Source organism: Lemur catta, chromosome 13 (genome assembly GCF_020740605.2).
Source record: "Lemur catta isolate mLemCat1 chromosome 13, mLemCat1.pri, whole genome shotgun sequence".
NCBI classification, from domain to species: Eukaryota; Metazoa; Chordata; class Mammalia; order Primates; family Lemuridae; genus Lemur; species Lemur catta.
This window is the reverse complement of record NC_059140.1, coordinates 64,706,564-64,731,344: the sequence shown is the minus strand read 5'-3', so window position 1 is coordinate 64,731,344 and position 24,781 is coordinate 64,706,564. Positions and strand designations below refer to the sequence as shown.

Below are 24,781 nucleotides of genomic sequence, written 5' to 3'. Positions count from 1 at the left end.
ACTTGACAGCATTTAACAAAAGTATTATTAAATTGCAATTATACTATTTTAAGAGACACATAAATCTGAACAGTTAGTATTAACTTATTTTTATAGGATCATACTAAACATAAGATTATCAATGATATACTGAAAACACATTATTAATTCAACTGAAGACACATCAGTAACATTGCTATACATTAAAAAACAACTGTAGAGTATGGCCAACCTTACTTCAGCAGCACAGTTAATACTGGAGATAATTTTAGAATCTTAACACCAATATTTACGTGCTGCTAAGGCACTGCTGACATTGCTATCATGAGAGCTATGAATAAAAAGAAATATATTTTCTTCAGAAGATCAGATCCTTGTATTTTTGAGGCAGCACAATATGGCCTGCACCTTTTCAAAATCCACAAACCATTATGTGCTGCTACTTTACTCCAAGGTTTTGTTTTTTTTAAACACACATTAGTACCTAAAGAATACAAAAAATATTCTTTTAGATAAAACGGAATGCACGTAAAAAAGAATCTGTGTTTTAAGATCATAACATTGATATAATATGCATAATTAGTTATTTTTAAAAATACGTTAGGTAACATAATAAAATTTGTTATTATATTAAAAACTTAATGGAAGTCTACCGTGTCCAGCATCATGCTTTATGTTAGAAAACATAAAGCATATGAGGAAAAGGTAAGCATTTTTTTCCTGTGCCAACTTAATATGGCAAAACAGTTAAATATTTAAACTTTTGAATATATTCAATATATAGTTATTTTTCCCTGTACAAGCAAAAAAAGTGAATTCATAAAATTTAGTGTTTACCTTGGTAAAAGCAGAATTTACAAACATTTTGTTCCTGGCAGTATGCCTTTCAAAAGACATCTTCATCAAGTAGGTCAGACTTCATGTCAAGGGAAAAACATGAAATGACATAGAAGAGCTCAGTTTCAATAAACTTAAGCTATCAAAATGCAGATATACTTTTAAAGAGAAAGATTAGAAGTTACAGGAAATATTTTAATTTTAAATATAGTAAAAACATACAAAGCTCTAAACAAACCAATTCTCCCTTAGGTAATTTGTTATAAAAAATCCAAATATTATTTTGCTTTCCACATTTATCTCTATATTAGAGTGGTTATTGTCTTAGAGTATGATAACATTTAATATAATAGGTGATTCTAAAATATGGAGCCTTGGAACATGAGTTAATTTGGTATCTTGAGACGAGAAATAAAACAGAATCCTGTAGCTCTTCATCTTCCTATGCCCTACCTATCTCTACTCCATTCACCAGGCAAGAAAGTATACTCCTAAATAGTGTACACTTACTCAGATACAGGAATGAAATTACTCTCTCTAAAAGATACCAGGAAACTGCCACCACTCTAGCTCAAGCCTTGACAACCTATTTTGCTCCAGTTTTCTCATCATTAAAATGACTGGGCTAAAGCTATAATACTTCTAATACAGAATAAGGTGATGTACACAACCAAAACAATGAAATTTGCTTCTCCATTCTAATATCTAATTATTTATATGAAGCACATTGTCATGTATTCCACATTAATTATTTCTGAGTATTTTCCCTATGATTAAAAAATATATGTAGCTAATGCCCTATCTAAGCAATCTGTATTTCACATATTACTATTGTCTCAAGTTTCTGCATAATTTTTAACATGTAACCAAGATAAATTTGCAATAACTTGAGAAATACATATTTGTATTTATCAATTACATTAAGGAACTGTCCTTTAGGCTCCCTTATTCCCACTTTCCAGATAAAAATTTAAATATATTTCCAAATATAAAAGGCTACGTATATAAATTTTTTCACTTGACAAATATTTTATTGAACATTTACTATGTGCCAGGTACTGTCCTAGTTACTATACCAGTTGGTACACTAGTATACCAAATACCAGTCCCTTCTCAGAAAGAATTTAAAATCATTTAAATATAAGACATAAAATCACAAAATAAATAATGATTCAAGACTATATATTGTTCTTTGTTCCCGCACCGTAGACATGAACATCAAATGATTGTTCCAAACATTAAATGATTAAAGAAGGAAACAACTGAGTTATTTCATTTCCAATTCTTCTGTTTTCTTTTTTTGTGCAAAGTCCATATATTTTCAACTAGGCTAAGAGTGTCAAACTTGTATATGAATATTCACATTTACATCAATGTTTTTTTTTGTTTTTGTTTTCTTTTTTTGGAGACAGAGTCTCGCTTTGTTGCCCCGGCTAGAATGAGTGCCGTGGCATCTGCCTAATTCACAACAACCTCAAACTCCTGGGCTTAAGCGATCCTACTGCCTCAGCCTCCCAAGTAGCTGGGACTACAGGCATGCGCCACCATGCCTGGCTAATTTTTTCTATATATGTTTTAGTTGGCCAGATAATTTCTTTCTATTTCTAGTAGAGATGGGGTCTTGCTCTTGCTCAGGCTGGTCTTGAACTCCTGACCTCGAGCGATCCACCCGCCTCGGCCTCCCAGAGTGCTAGGATTACAGGCGTGAGCCACCACGCCCGGCCTATATCAATGTTTTATAATCTTAAAAACATTTTCGTAGCAAGAATGTTCTCATTTATTATTACAGTTGACCTTTGAACAACAAAGGTTGGAAATGCACAGGTCCATTTATATGCTGATGTTTTTCAATAAATACATCGGAACTTATTTTGGAGATCTGGGACAATTTGAAAAAACTCACAAACTTTGTAGCTTAGAAATATCTAAAAAATTAAGAAAAAGGTATGTCACTAATGCATGTGACATGCATGCAGATATTAGACTATTTTATCATTTACTACCATAAACTATATACATATTATAAAAAGTTAAAATTTATCAAAATTACACATGTAGTTATAATTCACATTAGAGAGAAATGTAAAGAAATGTGAAGATATAATATTAAATCATAACTGCATGAAATTAAATGTAGTGCACACTATACTAATATAATAATTTTGTAGTTACCTCCTGTTGCTACTGCGGTAAGCTCAAGTGTTGTGAGTATCCACTTAAAATGCTGTGAAGCTAGTTAATAATCTCCATGTGAGCAGCTAGTCTCTTCAGTATATTGTGTATGAAAATAAAAAGTGATCTCTCATGGTTCTCCCACCTATTTCCATTGTGTTTAGTGCAATACTGTAAACTTTGAATATGATACCCATATGAAGTGCCACTGGTGCTGTGAGAAGTGTTCCTAAGCAGAGAAAAGTGCTGACATTACAGGAAACAGCTGAATTACTTGACTTGTGTTGTAGAGAGAGGTCTGTGGTTGTGGTTGCCCGCCATTTCAAGATTAATAAATCCAATGTAAGGATTATTATTTTAAAAAAAAAGGAAATTCATAAAGCTGTTGCTGTAGCTACAACTGCTGGCATGAAAACCTTGCACTTCTTGGGAAATACTTTTTCATCTCATTGAAAACGCAGCTCTTATGTGGGTACAGGATTGCTGTAAGAAAGGACTACCTATAGATTCTAATATGATTCAAGAAAAAGCCAAGTCATTATATAACATCTTAAAGAAAAATGAAGGTTACAGATCATAAGCTAAAGAATTTGATGCCAGCAAAGGATGGTTTGATGATTTTAGAAAGAAGTTAGGCTTAAAAAAATACCAAGATAACAGAAGCAGCAGCTTTTGCCAACCAAGAGGCAGCAGACAAGTTCCCAGATGCCGTTAAGAAAATCACTGAGGAAAAAGAATATCTGCCTAAATAGGTTTTTTTTTTGAGAGAGTCTTGCTCTGTTGCCTGGGCTAGAGTGCTCACAAAATAGGTTTTTAATGTAGACAAAAGTGCCCTATTTTGGAGAAAAAAATGCCATAAAGGACAATTATTAGGAAGAGAAGGGAGCACCAGGATATAAGGCAGGAAGGGGCAGGCTAGGACTGTTTTGTGCAAATGTGGTCATGTTTATGATCAGGATTGCCCTTATCTATAAAGCTGCTAATCACTAAACTTTGAAGGGAAAAGTAAACATCAGCTGCCAGTCTTTTGCTTGTATAACAAGGCCTAGATAACAAGAACCTTTTTTCTGGATTGGTTCCATTGATGGTTTGTCCCAGGAGTCAGGAAATACTTTGCCAGTAAGGGATTGCCTCTTAAAAATTCTTCTGATGCTGGACAATGCCCTTGGCTACCAAGAACCCCATAAGTTCTATACCACAAACATTGAAGTCCGCCCCCAAACACAATGTCTCTAATTCATCATCTAGATCAGAGGGTCATAAGGACCTTTAAGGCTCATTATGCACGGTACTCTATGGAAAGGATTGTCAATGCTGTGGGAGAGAACCCCCATAGAGAGAACATCATGAAAATGTGGAAGGATTATACCACTGAAGATGCCATCATTGTTATAAAAAAGCCATAAAAGCCAGCAAGCTAGAACCAATAAATTCCTGCTGGAGACAACGGTGTCTGGATGTTGTGCATGACTTCACAGGATTTACAGCAAAGCTAATCAAGGAAATCATAAAACAATTGTGAATATGGCAAAAAAGGTTGGAGGTGAAGGGTTTTAAGATATGGATCCTGGAGAAATTCAAGAGCTAACAGACACCACACCAGAAGAATTAATAGAAGATGACTTGATGGGGATGAGTGCTTCCAAAGCAGTGCCAGAAAACAAATTGACATTAGACAATCTCGCAAAAGAGTTCTGATTATTCAAGTCTACTTTTGAGTTCTTCTAAGACATGGACCCTTCTATAATACTGGCACTGAAACTAAAGCAAACAGTGGAAGAAGGATTGTAATATATAGAAACATTTTTAGAGACATGAGAAAGCAAAACAGTCAAACAGAAATTACAATGCATTTCCATAAAGTTACACCAAATGTATTATACCTGCCTCTCCTGTCTTCTCTTCCATCTCTTCTGCCTCTGCCACCCTTGAAACAGCAAGATCAACCATTCTTTTTCCTCCTCTTCCTCAACCTACTCAACATGAGGATGACAAGGATAAAGACCTCAAAGGAAGATTTTTTTTCCTTATCTATTTTTATTTTATTTCTATTTTTAACTATATTAGTTAAAAGAACTGATTTCTATTTGAAAGCCTGATAAATTTAAACTATTAGATACAATTTATTCCCATACTTCAGAAAAACATGGGAATTCTTGATTAAAACATATTAACAAATTGATTCAGTGGAGCAATTCCAGGCACACAGAAAAGGTATATCTCTTTTTCACTCATGTTCAGTAACAACAATAATATCCTCCTGGTGTGGTAAGGTTTGTTTTTTCCTTTCCACTTATCTTCTACTTTGGAGCTACCAAAGTAGGTTTTATATTTTGCCTTGAAGAATGAGCTATTTTTTTTTTTTGGAGACAGTCTCACTCTGTTGCCCGGGCTAGAGTGCCATGGCGTCAGCCTAGCTCACAGCAACCTCAAACTCCTGGGCTCAAGCAATCCTCCTGCCTTAGCCTCCCAAGTAGCTGGGACTACAGGCACGCGCCACCATCCCGGGCTAATTTTTCTATATATATTTTTAGCTGCCCATAAAATTTCTTTCTGTTTTTAGTAGAGACGGGGTCTCGCTCTTGCTCAGGCTGGTCTTGAACTCCTGAGCTCAAACAATCTGCCCGCCTTGGCCTCCCAGAGTGCTAGGATTACAGGCGTGAGCCACCACACCCGGTCAAGAATGAGCTATTTTAAACTGAAAATTCCCTTGAATCTGTAAGTTTAGACTGTTTCCACTCACATGATTCAGATGCTAATACACGACATGAAAATGTTTCTGCTTGTTTGTTGTTTAGACATATCCTTACATGTCACTACATTACTTTAGGTTTCTCAAACACTTAATTTTACTTTTAATCCAGCATCAATACAATTCATAACAGTAATCACTTTCTTCAAACATCCTTCAAATTCTGCACCTGAAGCTCTAAGGAACTGGCTACATATAACAACTGGGCCACAGAATGACTATCCTTGCTAAAGCACAATGGAATAATGCACAAGTGGAATGATAATGTCAATATTACATCTGGAGGAAAATTTAAAAATAGCTATTCTTTAATATCTTTAAGCAAAGGCCCACATTATGGGGACTAAACTAAACTGTATGACAATTTCATCAAACATGGCAATTTTTTCATTACTGTGTTATGAAGTTGAAAGTTTTATAAAATTTCCAAATTTATAAAATTTCCAGGAAAACATTAAAATTTGTTTTTGCTTGACTCTTGTTTCTTGGATATAAATGCATAAAAACAAAAAGGATACATTAACTAGAGAAGATTCTTTTAAAATTCAGTGTTGAGAACAGGCATGCAATGAAATATTATTCAGATATAATCCAAAACAACTGTTTTATAATACAAAAAACCTAGCTTGAGTTTAAGTGAATATAAAGTTTTATTGTGTTTATACTCCTTTGATTTCCTCTTACAGAGGAATGAATGAATGAATGAATGATTGCTTAAAAACTATGTATATGAAGTAGACTTCAATCTGGACAATTTATTCCAGAAAGTCAGTCTATACATATTAGTCCCTCAAATATCATTACCAATAGCAGATTCCCTTACAATAGTGTCCTCATATGCAAAGTTAAACTTTTTAGAAGCCATTCATATATTTTTTATTTTTGATGTTACTTCCTAGATAAGACTGAATTATTAATATACCATGTTAGCCAACCAATGCAATATAAAATTTTTATAACACAAATAAATTTGCTATTTATCATAACATTTTTCTTCTTAGATGTATTCTTTTGCTCCCTTTTAATTATGTATACTTGCCCATTGTTATTCTCTCTCAACACTCAATTTTTATACTGTGTCAATCAGCCCTGTGCATTCAGTCCAAAAAACTCTAACTGATTCTTTAAGATCTCAGTTCATCAACTGCTTTGCCATTATTAATTTGATACCTTAAATCTATGTCTAACTGGATTTTCTATCTTTAGTCAATTAATAAAACTTCCTAAACCTCATATATTCAAAAATATATCTAGTTTCCTAAATAGTCTGTACTCTTCTGCCTAAGTATCAAGGTTAATATAATCAAAACCTATCCAATATTCCTATTTCTCTCCAATAAAAACATTTCCATTGCATTTAAAAGGTCTCTTTTAAGAGACATGACAACCAAATGCAGTACACAGACCTTTTTGCAATAATAAGGAATTTTAATAGGCCCTAGATATTATTATAGTAGGGGATTAGTAATCTAATAGGAGCTAGATATTATACTAGGGGATTATTAATGATTTTGTTAGTGTGTTATAAGGATGGTAGTTATATATTTAGGAGGAAAAAACAGGTCCCCATATTAGAGAAGCATAATGATGTAGTTAGGAGTAGACAGAAGACTGGCCAAGCATGATGCTCCTGTGGCCATCAGGCCACTGTGGCCAGTTGGCAAGTGGAACAAATAAACTTACTCATCATTTGAATACAATGATTATCCTCTCTCACACTGATTGATTCTTTGAGGCCCCCTGAAGAAGTGAGAGGCTTACAACAAATTCTTTTCCAGTTCTTGCCTCCCCTAAGCTGTATATTCCTATGTGATCTTTGAATCTTCATGAAAGCTACTGCTGGAGGCTAAAATATTTACTAATCCCCTTTCCATTTATCCCTACTTTGAAGGACAACTTAAGTCTGTCTTCTCCAGTGGTTTCTGACTTTAACCTTTGTAGCTGATACTGAATTGTCCATTCACTAAGAACTTTTGAATACAGACAGTTATTCTCACTATTGAGTACTGTGCTAAGCAGATAACTGGTTTCCCTATTTCATAACTATCCCTTCATTCAAACTGGACTAGCTATGTGACAATCTTTCCTGGTATTTCCCATGCCATTTCTCTATCCCTCTATCTTAGTGCACTGGAAATATTACTGTGCCTCCATCCCTTAAATCTCTGCTTTTGAGTTTGCTGGCTAAAAGAAAAGCACTTTCTCTAACTAGATATGGAAAAAACCCTAATGGCTAGACGTAGAACCAAAGGAAAGTGCCACTAAAAGGAAAAAAAAAAGAATAGAAAAGAAAATTCAGACAACAAAACCAATCCGTTGTCTTTTATCTTTATACAACAGTCATAATTCCAACTCTAGTCATTTATATTCTAGCCTATGAGTCTTTAATTATCTCCACAATTTTTCACTCTAATAACCTTCTAAAAGAAAAAAGCAGCCATTTTCAAAGGTGAGACAAAAATAAGTAAATTAAATATCTTATTTAAGAAGTCAACTTGAATATAAATCTGAGTAGATGGGAACCTTTAAACATCTTAAGTTAGTTTTCTTTCTATATTAGATCACAGATTTTAAAAAATCATAAAAGATATAGTAAAAAGACAAATTGTATATAAAAGTGGTTTTCCCCCCTTTCTTTAGAAGTTTGGTGATGTTTTTTGTGACCAGAAGTATGCTGTAGGAACTTAACTCTTGTTTGTATCAATTAGCCCTATGGTAAAACTGGTTTCATTACAGGTCATTTTGCTTAAAGTCAGTTCTAAGACCCTACTGACAACGTTGAGAGAGGACTTAACTGTACTAAGCTGAAACTTGCTCTCTTACGAGAATTTTATTTTGAATCAATTATTACTGACATAAATGCACTTTATAACATTAAGGAAAAAGTTTATTTACTATGGTTTTAATTCTAATATTCTAAGGCTAAAAATAAAATGAATAAAGATCAATTTAAAATAAAATTGACTTAGAAAAATTCTGTGTACTTTATCAAGTCATCTCGTCAAGGATTTGGAGGACCAACTGCCAATTTTAAGTTCTGACTATAGGGAACCAAATAGCAGGGGCATAATGAAACACCTTGAATAGCTAAACTAACGATATAAAAACTAAAACATTTTAATGAATTAAAATTCAGATAGCTTTTGATATTATTTTCTTAAACATTTTAAACTAAGGTTCTGAAATTTGATCAGTGGTAGAGTACTTGAAAGTGATGGCATTCTTTGTAGTACATACTATTAAATATATCAAAACTTCATTTCACAAACTTTAAATAGTTTTTACTATAAGACAATGTGATATTTTAAAGGAATTTGTTTTAATAATATAAAAATAAGCATAAATTTATTTACTGGATATAACAGGAAGAATGAAACTAGTCTAGGCAAAAAGTCATATGGCATCACTGACAACTAAACATACATTTCAATTCTGTATTCAATTTATTCCTGTCTTTACATGGATATTAAGTTTAAAAACTTAAGTTTCAGACTAACAGATAACAGCAAGATTACACAGAATAGTCTGGGTATGCTACCTACAGCATTTGTGCTTGGAACTTGAAATCCCTCTTACACCAGAGTTCATTATATTTGTATGTTTATTTTCTAATTAAATCAGGCCTCATGCTGTTAAATTTTGCCTTTTGTTTTTCTTAAGAAAATAATCAAGTAACTTCATAAATAAGAAATTCTCTATTCTTCTCTTAATCATCCATCTTGAAGCTGAGAAGCTGTTCAGTGTGGGAAAACGAGTCCAACCCCTTTCTATAATTTTGGCACTGAAATTCAAATTTTATGGCTGCAATTTTGTTGAGAGCAGAAACAGCCATGGCTTAAACATAAATGGTTCAGAGTTAATTCTATCGTTCTGTTAAAACATATATATGACAAATATGTAAGACTGAGGACAAGGAACACCTGGCATTTTGATTAAATGTTCTCTAATTCTCAAAAATAGCAGTTATTTGAGCAATGACTATAAAAAACAGCTGTAGCATATTGTGAACTCTCCTTATGTTCATAAATGATAGAATACACAACTTTAAGAACCTAGATTTATATTTACTACATTAATGGCAAGTCATCATGTTAGTAGGTTTATAAGACATTCTCTTTACCACCAAATGCTGACAGTAGCTGGTACCCTTATGAATTTTTCTGCTTTGGATCATAACATCCTTCACCACTGATCCAACTGCCAAAAAAGCAATTTATTTTTTCTATTTTGGCACACTCCTGTCTCCCAGAAACATCCCATTTAAAAATTTATTCACGATAATTAGAATTTCCTCCTGAGTGGCACAGGTAGGTAGCAATTTGCACAAGAGTAAATTTCCATCACAAATAAATTAAAAATAGGACAATTATCAGCTATGTTAAGGGCATGAGATAATTACATCATTACAGTTTTACTGAAAGCACAATAGATTTTATATTATTTGCCATACCATTGATTACTTACTGCGCCACTGATTAAAACATTCTGATTATTTTTGCAGTGCTTTCAGTCAGTATTTCATTTACATTATTTATAATTCAACAACTGACAATATTTTCTAGGCTGGTATGATACATGCTTTTGTTATTTTATTGCTAACTTGGTAACGTTTCTAAAAACTTATCTTGAAAACTCATCCTATGTGAGCAATAGTTCTTGTCATTTCTTTTTTCTAGCCTAGCTCTTGATAGCAGGCAAATTTAATACCCTGAATTAGGAAGTAATTTGTCTTCATCACTTTTGTTCACAGGACTAATACTGACAGCACTGAACAGTAAATTTTCTGCTTCATCTTCTGTTTCTCTATTTATCAAGTCAATGTCTTAAGATTTTTGTTGTTGTAGATTATTAAAAAGATAGATGTAATGCTCTAACTGCTTACAATGCACCTAAAGATGTTTTTAAGCACCAAATATTTTAAATTCACATAACAAAAATATATAATTTAAGCATATGTATAAAAAAATATAAGTGAAAAATCATAACAGTTCAAAAAAGAAAACGAGGGGAAAAAAGGAAAGACATATTATTTCTGAATTTTCTGTCAGGCAACAGAGTTTAAGATTTTTAAACTGAAGAAAAAAAAAACTTGAAAAGTACTCCATCTCTTTACTCAATTTGTAAAAATGAACCCCAAACACTGCAATTATTTACTTTTGACAGCATTGAATATAGGAAGACCACTGTTCCACAACTTCTGGAACATCCACATTCCACAAATGAATAGCTTAAAAATAAATCCTCATCTTAAAGAAACAATGGCATTAAACAAACATTAAAAAAAAATGAAAGAATGGAAGACATGTACATAATCACAAAGGATTACTAACTATTGTCACTATGTTCCTATTTTTCTGGGCATTGTTTAATTGGAAACATCATTTTAGTACATAAGATTAAAGGTAACTTCAGGCATACTACCTAAACAGATAACAGAAAGCATTCCAACTATGAAATATGGCAAATGGCCTATGTTTAAAAGATGCTGGAGAGTATCCAAGAAAGACTGTTTGCTTAGAAATTTATAAAGGAGATGAAATGAATTCAAGAACGTGATGTCATCCGTGGTTATAAATCTTTTAGAAATTAAATGATATCTATTTTTTTTTTTTAATTTGACTACTCTCCAGTCTATAGTAGGAGTATAATATCAACTGAAAAGATTTCTTGGCCGGGCGCGGTGGCTCACATCTGTAATCCTAGCACTCTGGGAGGCCGAGGTGGGAGGATCGCTCAAGGTCAGGAGTTTGAGATCAGCCTGAGCAAGAGTGAGACCCCGTCTCTACTAAAAATAGAAAGAAATTATCTGGACAACTAAAAATACATATACAAAATATTAGCTGGGCATGGTAGCGCATGCCTGAAGTGCCAGCTACTTGGGAGGCTGAGGCAGGAGGATCACTTGAGGCCAGGAGTTTGAGGTTGCTGTGAGCTAGGCTGACGCCACAGCACTCACTCTAGCCTGGGCAACAAAGTGAGAATCTGCCTCAAAAAAAAAAAAAAAAAAGATTTCTTTTTCTAAGAGTTAAAGTTGAAGAAAGGCTGAACTGGCTTCCAAGGGATCAATTATAGAACCCAAGCCTGGACTATACAGGATTCTTTAGGAATTTAAAAATGTTTCCATTCTAATTTTCCAGAAACAAAACTATAACAGGAAAAAAATTAGAAAAAGAAAGTGACCTGTGGCATTTGGCTACTACTTTGCAAACTGGCTTATTAACAGTTTTTAATATTTAATTGATTCCCCCCTCCCTAAAAATTCTCACTACTTACTGAGTTCAATGGCTGATCATCTATGATCATAAGGTCATCCCTCAATACATATACATTATTTGAGTCACTGTAAGATAATGTAAGGGAAGTATTTGAAGCACTAGTTTCATTTCAACAGAGCAATGCCTCAACATCATTAAGAACAGAAACAGTCTTGCACTTGAGTTTCTTTATTTCAGATACAGAATTAGCTGAAGGAATAGATGAAAACAAAGCTTTTTGGTAACTGATTTTAGGGTCTCAAAAACTTTTAGGGGAGTAAGTATTTTGGGCATTTCACATGATCTGGATTTGTGAGGTTTTTCTAGGGGTATGATATTCATTTTAGCTAACCTGTTAGAATTACTCCTTTAGAATTTACAAATTTCTCAAAAGTTACATGAATCAGGGGAAAAATGTTTCTTATTCTAAAAAAGAGGTGTGCATGTATATATACAGAAGGAAGGAAAAGGGATTGCCTTCCTGTTTTCTCCACCTCCTGAAGTTTTAACAGCTAAATGTTAAGCTCCTCACAAAGTCTCAAGTGTAATCTAATAAAATGTAAAAACAAACTATTTTTTAAGAGAAGAGGATACTCTCAATTTATAAAACCATAAGATCAATAAACCTGAATAATTATGGTAATAAAAAAGACCATTACTTACTTGTAAATTCCTTTGAAGGAAAGGGACTCAAAATTGTGATTCTCAGACTTAGAGATGTTAGGCCCTGGCTATAAAGTATTTCCCAAAATAGAAAAGGTACCCAAGGCAATGGCATTATTCTTGCACTAAACTACATTAAATAAATATCAAACCTCAATGTGTAGTGGGGTTAAGGGCAAGTTAGAAAGTTACCATACTAAGATGGTAGAAAAAATAATTCAGAAATAAACCAAAACATTGACACCAAGTGGTAACTTTTTATAGCAATGGTAGGGAGACTGAGAGTTAATACTTACAAGGTAAGAACTGCTGGGCTAAGTAGGGGGCTGTTTTATTGTGGTCTTCATTTTATCATTATGAAACCTGGGAAAAAGATAAAAAAGAAGACTTTAAAAATTCATCACATTATATAAGTTAGAACATTTTCAAATGAAGTTGACAATAATTGTTTTCTGATCCTTACATAATATAGAACAATCACAAATTGTAAACACTCAGCAGTAGCATTTATAAATTTCAGTCCAGTGCATCACTAGTTTTTAAAATTTGCTGTTCTATTACGATTACCTTTTTGATGTTTAAGAGAAATATGTTAAGTGTAACAAAAACTCATACTTCAATGTCTAAATTGGAGCATACTAAGTTTCTGGAGGACTTCATGTAACTGCAGATATTTTAAGATAAATTTAAGATTGTATGTCAAGCTTGATCAATCAGTCTCTCTCTCCACACACACATACACACTTGCAAAATCTAAAATCCATATATTCTCCAATCCCAAGAATTACATAGTAAAACAGTATCAACAGAATATAAATACAAAGCTTAAGTTGGAGCTTAAAATACATAAAATTATCTCTGGAAATAGTACAACATGATGCTATGGCCAACATAAAATAAATACTGTTGCCTGAATCAAAAAGTAAGTGAAAGAGTAGTGACAAGAAAAGAAAAATTGTTTCCACAGTTGTCCTTTATTTATAAGAGTAGGAAGGATTAAAAGCCAGTATACAAAATCAGGAAACATATTTACAGCTCATCTTTACAAATAAAATAATTTTTAGAGATGTCCTAGAATAACTTGAGTTGGATAGAATGTTTGATTTCTGTAGGCCAGGATTATAAGTTGCACCAACTAATGGTTAAGCACTTACTAGAGGATACAGAATAGAAAGAATACAACAAATCCATCTATGCTCTTAATGGAGCACTCCAAGTGTACAATTTGTTGTAGAATATCTTTATCACAAAAAAGAACAGTACATTTTTTAAATTTCAAAATCATTTGTTTCAAAATCCATAGAAAAATCAAGAGACCACCAAAATCAATCTCCACATCCTATCCCTGCACCCTCAATCCAGCTCTTCTGAATTCTAATATTCTGCCATGCTTGTTTTCCTTTATTTATTTTAAAGAAAAAGGATTACACATATAGTTAAAGTCCCTTGTGTGCCATGCCCTGATTCTATTCCAGTCGCTTAAAATGCAATCACAATCTTGAATTTGACATTTATTTCCTATTCATTTTTTACTACAAATTCAAGACTTTAACACGTCATTGCTTTCAAACTTTATATAAATGGTTTCATACCATATGTATCTTTTATATAAATGTTATATTGATTATAACCTGTCTGCAACTTGTTTTTGTTTGCTGAAGTAGAATATTTACCCGTGATGATACACTCAGCTCTCATTATAATAGCTACAGTTCATCATATAACTATGTCACAATTTGTCATTCTTCCGTTGCTTAACATTTACAATGCTTTCAAGTTTTTCCGATAAAAAATAAATGACTTTTTTACACATCTGAGTTTATCTAGAGCATCTACAAATGAAACTGTTGGGTTCCAGCCTGTTGTATCTTCAATTTTACTAGGATATTGCTAAATGCTCCCACAAGCGGCATATGAAAATTTCCCCTTTTTATATTTTCTCCAACATTTGGAAGTATATTTAAGAAAAACATCCAGTGTCTAGACGAAAATTTAAAAAATTCGTAGGTGATTAATCCCTTCTGTTTTCATCAAGTGTAGGTCTAACATATGCATACTAAATGTCCAAACAAATAGAGTAAAATTTGCCCCAAGGCGCTCGCACAAAATTATATCTCCTTATATGATTGAGGAAATACCAAGACTTAATCTAGAACTGTTGTCACAGAAATGATAAGATTCCTAATTAAATATTAAGCTTAGATCCAAGATGCTCAAAGAGGAAAAAATGCAGGAAAGGTAAACGGTTTATTGGTATGAACACTCCCCCCCCATTTCATTTTGGGCAGTGCTTCTCACATGTAGTTCTCCTAAAAACAATCTTTTAGAGCTTGTAAAAAAACGCCTATTCCTGAGTCTTAGCTCCAAAGATTCTGATTTAGCATGTCTGAAAAACTGTTTTATTCTAGGTTATTCTAACACAGGTGGTCCACAGACACTTAGCAGTAATTAATGGTAAAAAACAAGGTGTTTTTTAACAGAAAGGATTATGTAACTCACTTTTTATAACAGTAGTTAATGTTATTTGTTAAGTTACATTAACATATTAAAAAAACATTCTAGTATTAGCTAACAACAACAAAAAAGTTATCTCAATTTATGGTTGAATATGCTTGACTTCACAATGCCAGAACAGGTTATGGGCTCATTTATTATTTCAGATAACTAAGCACATACTATGACAAAGGGTTTTTGTTTTTTTTAAAAGTAATATTACTAGGGAACTAATATTCTGAGTTTATTGTGATTGGTAAAGAAAACCATTAACAGTGGGAATGATCAGGAGTGATTTTAATGAAGATGACAAGGAAGAAACTATGGCTATCTTTTAAAATAGTCTTTGAATGCTATTGCAAATATTAGACTTCAATGGGACTTTAGGCTTATACAATAAAACAAAATGTCATTTGTAGTTTCCCACCAAGAATTCTACAAATGAAATCAGAACTTCAATAGAAATCCAAAATTTACTTCCCTGTAACTATAACCTACTGCAATTATTTAAATATAAAAGAGAAGAAAATTATATCAATTATTTAGGTTATACAAATCTGTGCAAATTCAAATAGTAAAAATAAAGAACATTCTTCTATATTATTTCAAATTACAAAGCCCTATTTCCAAAAAAACTTAGAATAATTTGAACTTCCTTATATAGTAAATCATAGAAATAATAAATAGTAGTGAGAAAAAATAGATACAAATTTTAATCTATGATCTGCTTTGTTTTTAGTTATTTACAACACTAAATAATATAGAACATTGCTTTCCTTCTTTTTTTTTTGTTATAGTGAAATCAGTAAGAATTTGGCCTTGCTTAGACAGGGATATAAAACAAAGACAATATGGGCTCAGAACATGGCCCAAAAGTGAAAGAAACACTCCTGTGTGGCCATAGCCAACTTTATTTTTCTTTCCTCAATATGTTACCTAACTTGTGGTATCAGCAACTAATTATTAATAATTTCTTCCAGTCTACCAGCTTAAAAATGAAAAACACAAAACACACCACATATACTTCCGGAAGCCAGACAGTTTTCTATTCTAAGAGATGTAATTAACTGAATAAAATTTAAATAAACTAAAACCAGAGTAAATAGTAAAAAATAATAGAGTCTAAGAGCTACAAGCATCTACTGTTCTTTTTATGTTGCACTGGGAAGAAAATATCTGTCAAAGAACATATTTTCCGTACTGTATATATATTACACTGATACTTGGGCCCTTCCCACCTGGTCTGTAAAAACTCATGGGTGCAGGCTCCTTTGGCCACCATTATTGCATATTGATGTTCTGTACAACAGCTGACAAGCAGCAGCGATCTCCCAGCCCCTGCTCCCAGCTGTAAGGGATAAGAACAAGGACTGTGGTGATAACTTGTTTATTCACTGCTGCTGCTGCTTCTTAAACAGCAAGCTGAGAAAAGCATATGCAACTAACACACAGAGGAAAAATGTTCAGTCCAACCTACCTACCAGGTCTGCTTATATCACTGTATGACAAAATTATTTAGGAAGGAATTTTTCTTTAAAAAGTGGGGTAGCGAGAGAAGACAAAATTGGAATTCTGATTAGAAAGACAGCCTATAATGTATCTAAGGAAAATAATTAATGACATGTAATAATCTTTAGGTCATTAGATTGAACTGCTCAATTATCAGAATTCTCTGAAGAGTTTTAACCAGTGTTAGGGTGAATTCATAATGAGAGTATCTTCCCTACTTATCCTCCTGGAAAATAAGAAAGTGTCAAACTCCAGTCAAGAAATGACACTTTATTTTGCTTACAAAAGGCCCCTGACCCCCAGGTACCCCATATATCTAATCACTACATGTTTGACTTCAGACACTATTGGCAAAGAAATTATTGTAGTTTGTAACATTTTTCCAAAAATCTCAGCTATTAAAAATATTTCTATGTGCAATTTACCTACTTTAAATGTGCAATACTAAGCTAAAAACTTAGTAAGCAAATAATATCAATTGATGAGTAGCAGAAATAGAAATATTTATTATTAAATTACCTTTAAGTGTAATGTGATGCTATTTATAGACTTACAACTTTAAATTTAAATGCAACTCATCTTTCAGCACCTAAGCAATTTTTGATTCAAAAAGATATAAAGTCAGAAAAATTTGGACATCTATAAATTATTAAAAAGAAAAACCCATACACAGAATAGAATTGGCTAAGTTTAATAATATTTAGTCAAGAAGGCTAGGTTTGAGATTTTTAAAATAAAATTATGAAATAGTAGCAATATTTTAAACTCAGATATTTTATCAAAAAAAAGAAAACCCCAATTTCTTATTTTAATTGAAATTGAAAAAGTAATTTTTGTACTTAGTTCAGTGGGGAACAAATGTTAATAATAAAAATAAATAATTCTGAAGATAACAGGATAACAAGATAAGTTTAAATATATTTATTATGAAAGCTACACAATAAAAAAGACTAACAGCAAATACTAAAGAAGGATTTTTAAAAATTAAGACATTTAGAAATAGTAATGGATTAATAAACTATTAACCAATGGGATTAATCAGTCTCACCACATTTGAAACATGCTGCATGTTTTTCCTCCAAGTGACTCTAACCATGAAAATAGGAAAGTAAAACTAAACCAGATAATATATGTTAATGGAATATCAAAAGTGTGGTTTGTGGTGCTATGGACAGAAATTCCACCTCAAAATTTATTTAATAAAAATTAAAAATGCTCACATTTATTAAATACAGCCTTTTCAAAAGTGCTTGCCAGAAAATTTAATTCTGATACATTAGAAAAACAATATAAATAGATTAAGGATGTTATTTGCTATTTCAAATAAAAACAAAACACACACATGCACAAAATTTCTTCAATAAACATTTAAAATTTTATTAAGTTAATTGTATCTTATTTAACAAAGCCTCAGCAATACTATAAAACCTCTATTAAATTGTCATAGCTGACAAACTGCTTAAAATATAAGTAGTCCTTATAAACTAGCATTATACACCACTGACAAATAATGAATAATTTTAAGTTCCTTCATATGCAGATATGTTAAGGTACCTCTATTCTAGTTTATTCACACATTCTTTCTATCCTAAAAACAACCATTTCAATTAGACAGGAACAGTTGACAGTACAACTGTATTTTAGGGATAATTAAGAATTTTTCCTGAAAGTGAATGTTATTTAACTTTGATAATGCATTCACACAAATAAGATACAAATCACTGAAAAAAGACAAAAATTAAAATAAATCTCTTCCTGCAACTTCTGCACAATGATATACCTATCAAGGGTGTTAGATATAAATATCTAAATATTTAAACTTGTAAAATATTGTAAATTTAAAATAGTCAAAAGCTTTACAGAATGCCTTTTAAGAGGCAGTTAAAAGAAAGCCAATCATACATAGCAGTAGAAGGCGTTATTAATCTGCCTCCTAAAATAATACATAGTACTAATTAGGTTAAAGTTTTTCACACTGTAATAATTGACCAAATACTAGAAAACTATTAATATATGTACTGATTTTTAAGATATTTACTAAGCTAAATTTTTAGACGTTTATAATCCAGTATATAACTATAGAGGGGACAATTACATGATGTTAAATATTTGTGTCCAACCAGTAAGTTTTGACACCTTCGAAAATCACAAATCATAAACTTTCTAAATTCGGAACAACTTTGTGGATTTACATCTTTATTTACAGTATAAACTCAAATGCTGTCTCTCTTCCCTCATTTAACTCATTAAGGCTGTGTCTACAGATATCTGGATTGAAAGTGATAAACGGAACTTGGATTTTTTTCCCCCAGACACTAAGATAAACCACGTTTTTCATTTTTCATCTTACTGTTTTCTAACCTGAAAAATTCTGACTAAGTCAGTAGGGGAAAAACTGTTATGCATTTTCATCCTATTCAAATTAAGCTGCTTTTCCATAACATTCTCAAATCAAAGTTGGAAAGACATTCTATACCTTGTATTTACCTCAAAGAAGCACCAATGACACCAATATAAAACTACCTGAACTTCACCCTTATATTAAACTCTGATTCCCATTAAATTTTAACATTTTATATAACTTCAATTGTTGATAGATTCACATTCTTCGATTATCTATTTAATATCCCATAATACAGAAATACCAAATTTCAGTTTAAAATATTTTAAAATATATATACACATATATATCTTAACATTCAAAATTATTAAAAACATCTGAGAATTTAAGAGATTTTACATTGTTTAAAGTTAAAAGCAGTTCTATGATCATGATGATAATTACACTTCACTCTTAAGACTAAATTACACTTTTCTCATGAAAGCAGACCTTTAGGATTTCCTGTATCTTAAATATATAAAGTAAACATTTTTAGATGAAAAAAAAATTTTTAAATTGTAGTAAATTTTATAAACCTCACTTTATCAAATAGATTTAAAAAAATATATTATGGTTAATACTTTACCATGAGATTAATACTTTACTATAAAAGAATTAGTCAAGTAAAATTTAGTAATACTGTTAAATAAATTCATTTTTACAATACCAGATCACCATTTAGAAAACAAAAATTGTGTTGTTAAATACTATGTGAAATTTCCAACTAAAACTATAAAAATCAAAGAAGATACATATGCCAGAAAAGTGTCTCTGTGATAAAGTATTTTGAAGGTTAAAGACAAGAAAAGTCACTGAAGTTTAGGCATTCTACAATTTTATTTTTAGAATTTGCAACTTTTGATATGAACAACTTAAATATTTTACTCACTGTACCTATGAGTAAGATACTAATAGTTTCTGTTTAAGAAAGTGGGTTTTTCAGTTTCAACCACATTGCCACTTTTGGTTAGGATAGTACTTGGAATACTTTAAATTGTCTTAAAATAGTCTCATTAATCTTATCGAATTTTGCAGGCTCTACCTACTACTCTTGCTGTCAAATAGCCAAATACCAAATTCCATTTGATTTAAAACCTCCATTTTATAAGATGAAAAGTCTACTATTTAATTCTTTTACTTAGTACACTGTAATAACAACCTTAAGGAAATAAAAAAAAATACTATATATACTTATTTTTAGAATAAATAAATTCAGTTGGAGTTGGACCTAATACTAGACAATGACAACATTAACTGTATAAAATAAAATCTAGAGTTTTAATAAGCAATACAGCTCAGCTTTGGCCACTTGACAGGATGATTTCTGTTAATTATTTATTGATTTTAGTTTGTCTGAAAGTTTCAGCTTTACCAATTGTCTAGTCTAATTATATTGCAAAGATATAAAATTATATGCTTTTAAAATTCATTAGTATACCTTAATCTCCTACCATGTTCCAGCATATTATGTGAGTATTCAATCAAAGAAGTTAGGTTGTTCTCCAGAATTGGCTCTCTCCTAAAGGTCAAAACCTGCAATAAAAATGTCATGTATTATAGCATGAAGACAACAGATTTTCATCTCTTGTAGTTTCATAGATGATCCCTGAACATAGAAGGTCTTCAAAATGACCCCAATCTCACCAGTGTTCAAAGAAGCCCTAACTTAAAAATAATGTTTTAAAAATAGAAATAACTTGATTAGAAACACCTGTGATATGCTTTATCATCTGAAGTCTCTTCAAACAAATCATATTAATTTGTTTCTGCTTTCATTTCTCTTGAGGGCATTCATTTTCAAAGGACTATGGATGAGTACACGTGTATGTAGGTAGCTAGCTGTTAGAGGACTGGTAGAAGGGGATTTCATAAGGAAAATATCAGAAATATAGTTGTGCTTCTAAAATTCATAAAATACACACAGTTTAAGATTACTGGGGACAACATTTAACTTTCTCCTCAAGTTATCAAACATTTTAATGATGACAGAAATTACTATTATTTTCAACTTTAGTCTTTTTGCCAAGCCTGAGTGAATAATATCAACATTTCCAAACATTTTAATACATTACAGTTCTAACAGATCAAAATGTGGAATTTATTTTTTGACTAAATTAAAATGCTTACAAGTAATAAATGGACCACTACTGGACCAAATGATTTTTTCATGTTTCCAAGTAGAGGTAGGATATAACTGAATGTATTAAAGTGGCTTTTTCATTTGTTTCACCTTTCTGAATCTTAATGATTTAATGTAGGAATCAACTATATAAAAATATTAAATTATCAAAGGTTTATAATGTACTACATATGAATCATAATGATCTGAATGAGCTGCCCACTTTTATTTAAGAATGGTTTAGGAAAATTAAAGATGAAAACAAACAAAAAAAACCTTTATTCTTCTGTCACCAAATATTTGATTGTTTAACAACAAAAACCACACAATCACACATAACTCATAAATACTAATCCAAATATCACAACATTTTAAAACATTAAAATAATTTCTATATAGTCTTCCTCAAAAGATATAGTTTTCTACGTTTGAGCACTCTGAAAGTTAAGGTATCTTAAGTTTAGAAATCAGAGAAGGAAAATAGTAAAAAACTTAACATGCCAAATGTTAAGTTTTTAAATAGTAGGGAGACAAAAAATACTAGATTATAAGAAGCAAAAGAGGTTTGGATATAAATACAGTAAATATTAAACCAATATGCATGATAAAAAATGACATTATTAAAAAACTTTCAAATAGTAAAACTTAAATCTAAAATCTAGCTTATTATTTATACTTAGAAACAACCATAAGTCTTTCAGTGCAAACATTCTTTAGTGAAATAAGGCAGGATTAAACAAAAGTATATTAAACTTCCCATTATTTTAAATAAACATTAAGAATAAAATTCAAGTATATATATTTAATATCAATTCCAGTATTTGAAACTTGTCTTTCTAAAAGGAAGATCCTTTAAAGCATCTGTAACACAGACCAAAATAACCACCAAAAAATCCCAAAACTCCAGGCCAAAAAAAAAAAAAAAATTAGTTCCCTAACTAGAAAACAATATTTATATGAAGGATCTACAGTCATTTGTACGTGCAAATAATCAGATAAATATATAAACACATATTAGTAATGTGATATTCTAAAATCGATATTGTTACTCTTATTAAGACAATCACGACTTTAAATTTCTAATACTGTCACTTCTAAAATTTAAATGCTTAATCTCATTTTCAACACTTATTTGAAATAAAGTGGTACTTTATTACTGATTTCCTTTGGTCTTACAAGATTTGGGGCTACAAAATTTTAGCAAGTCATAGTTTGAGTTCTAATTATGTGCCAGAATTAGTTGCCTGGCACACAATTTTCTGTTTGCTGAATTGAAAAAAAAAAAAAACCAAAAACCCCACAAAACTACATGTACACTCTAATATGATGATTCTTTCTAAGATGTGTTTTCTAGTTATAATCAAATCAGTATCTGTTTCTTCTAAAAAGGGGTTAAAAAGAAATCAATGGGATTATTAAGCTTCATTAGGCAAAAGAAAAAAAAGAGGAGTCAATTTAGGTAAGTAATATTTTAAAGAGAGACAAATTTTTATAGGATAATTTTAAAAAACTGTATAAATTTATAATCTACTTGATTTTTTAATTGAAGAATGCTAACGTATCAGGTAGAAAAAATATCTAATATAGTCTCTAGGATTTTTTTTCATTTTGTAAGCCAAATCAACTGACCAATATTTCTGGATTGAAGTATTCCCTGACATTCTGAATAGTTACTACACACTAATCAATAAGCAAACAAAAATATACACGTCTCCACAAAACAAAAATGTAGTACACAAATCATGATGAAACAAGGGATCCAGAATGTGGAAGCTACTTTGAAATTTTCATCCTTAGCTGTATAGTTCTTGATAGACATTAAAACTGGTATTAAATCTGATTAGAAAAAAAAATACACTGTTATATACAGACACCTGAGGCTACATTTTGTAAATGTACAACTAATACAAGTAAACAGCATTAAAAAAAAGTCTGTTATTGCACTTTTCACTTGGCTTTTTAAAAATAGTATGAAGGGCAAACAAAATGAAAATCAATGCTACCAGGAAGACTGATACTTTACCTTCTTTCATTCTCTCTCCCCACAGTATGTAAATATAGTTTCAAAGAGGTGAGCTACTGTAGCCACACTATACCCCACCATTGTTTTCCTGTGATAATAAATGACTTTTCTTTACAATATAAAATAAATTAGAACTGCCAATTTCTACAGAAAAATATGGATATGTGCATATAAACATTAAAAAATATACATCCGTTGGAATGTATATGCTGACAAAACCAAAATCTTCCTCTTATGTAGCATCACACAAAAGGGAAAATATTTTTAATGCTGTGGATTTTATTTAGGCGCTAGTGTGTTCTCAAGCTTTAAGTAAAATATTTTAAATAAAGAAATCCTCCTTTTAAAAATAGCTTATTAAAGAAAAACCATCCTTTACTCATCATTCCCAAAATACACAAAAAAATCCTATAAACCAAAGTGCTAAAAAAGTATGGTGAAACTTAACCAGACTGGTAGAATTTAAAGCCTGTCCCCACTCCCCAAAAAATTCTCCGACTCACATAATTTGAATGAAAATTAAAATACTAAACCAAAAACAAAAATCAACAGTAAAAAGCAAAACCCACTAGTTCTGGTACTTTAGGTATAGTTACATTTAAAATAGAAATGAGATCTACAATTTCATTAGATCAATTTTATAGAGAGGATAATTACACCTTTTATGAAATTTTCATGAGCTGGTCCAAAATACACAGATTTGAAAAAAGGAAACGAACATGGGTTTGTGTGATCACAATTCATGTTATGAAGGCAATACAAAATAGTATGAATTATAAACTCAGCTATTCCACTATTTAATATAAATTATATTTACAGCCCTACAGACACTTGTAAAAGTCATTAAGATTTTTCATTTGAAAATTTTCTAACAATGCATTTTGGACTTAATGTAAAAATACAAACTATAAGTTTCAAAATTTCAACTACATTGAAAAAGCAATATAAACTTCTATTAAATGAAACTATTCTTCTTAAAGCATATAAAGCTATCTGTTTATCAGTGAGTTTATGGCTTTTCTTTGAAAACCACACCCGCCTTTTATCAAGATGCAATTAATGGAGTGACAAGCTTGGTAATAAATAGAAATATATTGACGGCTGTCTTAAGCAACATTAAACAAAAACCACCTAAAACCCAAATAAAACACAACGCACCCACACTGTTGTATACGACATATTTCTTCATAATGAATTTATCAAAGGAATGAAACCATATATACGCACCTGCGCTTACGTACCTGTTGTACTGTCTAAATTAAGAAATATAAATGTCTTGTATAATAAAGTTTTAAGTTCACTACAATGACTGAATCAGCAAAATCTATATATTTTAAATTAGATGTGAAAAGTTTAAAAAATACATTAAATTTTTATGGAAAATATGGAAAAGATCATTTGTTAACATTAAGAAAATTAATGTTTCTTTTTATCAAAATAAAAGAAACAATTCTCCGGTAATCTGCATCCAACAAATATATGTAGTTTAAGATAAAAAAAATTCCTATCAAAAGAAAAAAAAACTCCTTCAATCAGTTTTTGACCGATACAGAACAGGGTCAAATATATAAAAGTCTTGTAATTACAGCCAGCTGAAATA

The 24,781-nt window shown here is 31.2% G+C and overlaps 1 long non-coding RNA gene across 1 annotated transcript in view; it reads right to left on the bottom strand.

Annotated features, from left to right (window-relative positions):
• Positions 1 to 24,781, bottom strand: part of LOC123649312 — a 43,446-nt gene that overhangs the window by 16,505 nt on the left and 2,160 nt on the right. The window contains exons 2-4 of the long non-coding RNA XR_006738961.1: positions 20,478 to 20,572; positions 12,954 to 13,020; positions 810 to 895 (exon numbers count right to left, since the gene is read on the bottom strand). This is a non-coding gene — a long non-coding RNA (uncharacterized LOC123649312). The remainder of the gene's footprint in view (positions 1 to 809; positions 896 to 12,953; positions 13,021 to 20,477; positions 20,573 to 24,781) is intronic.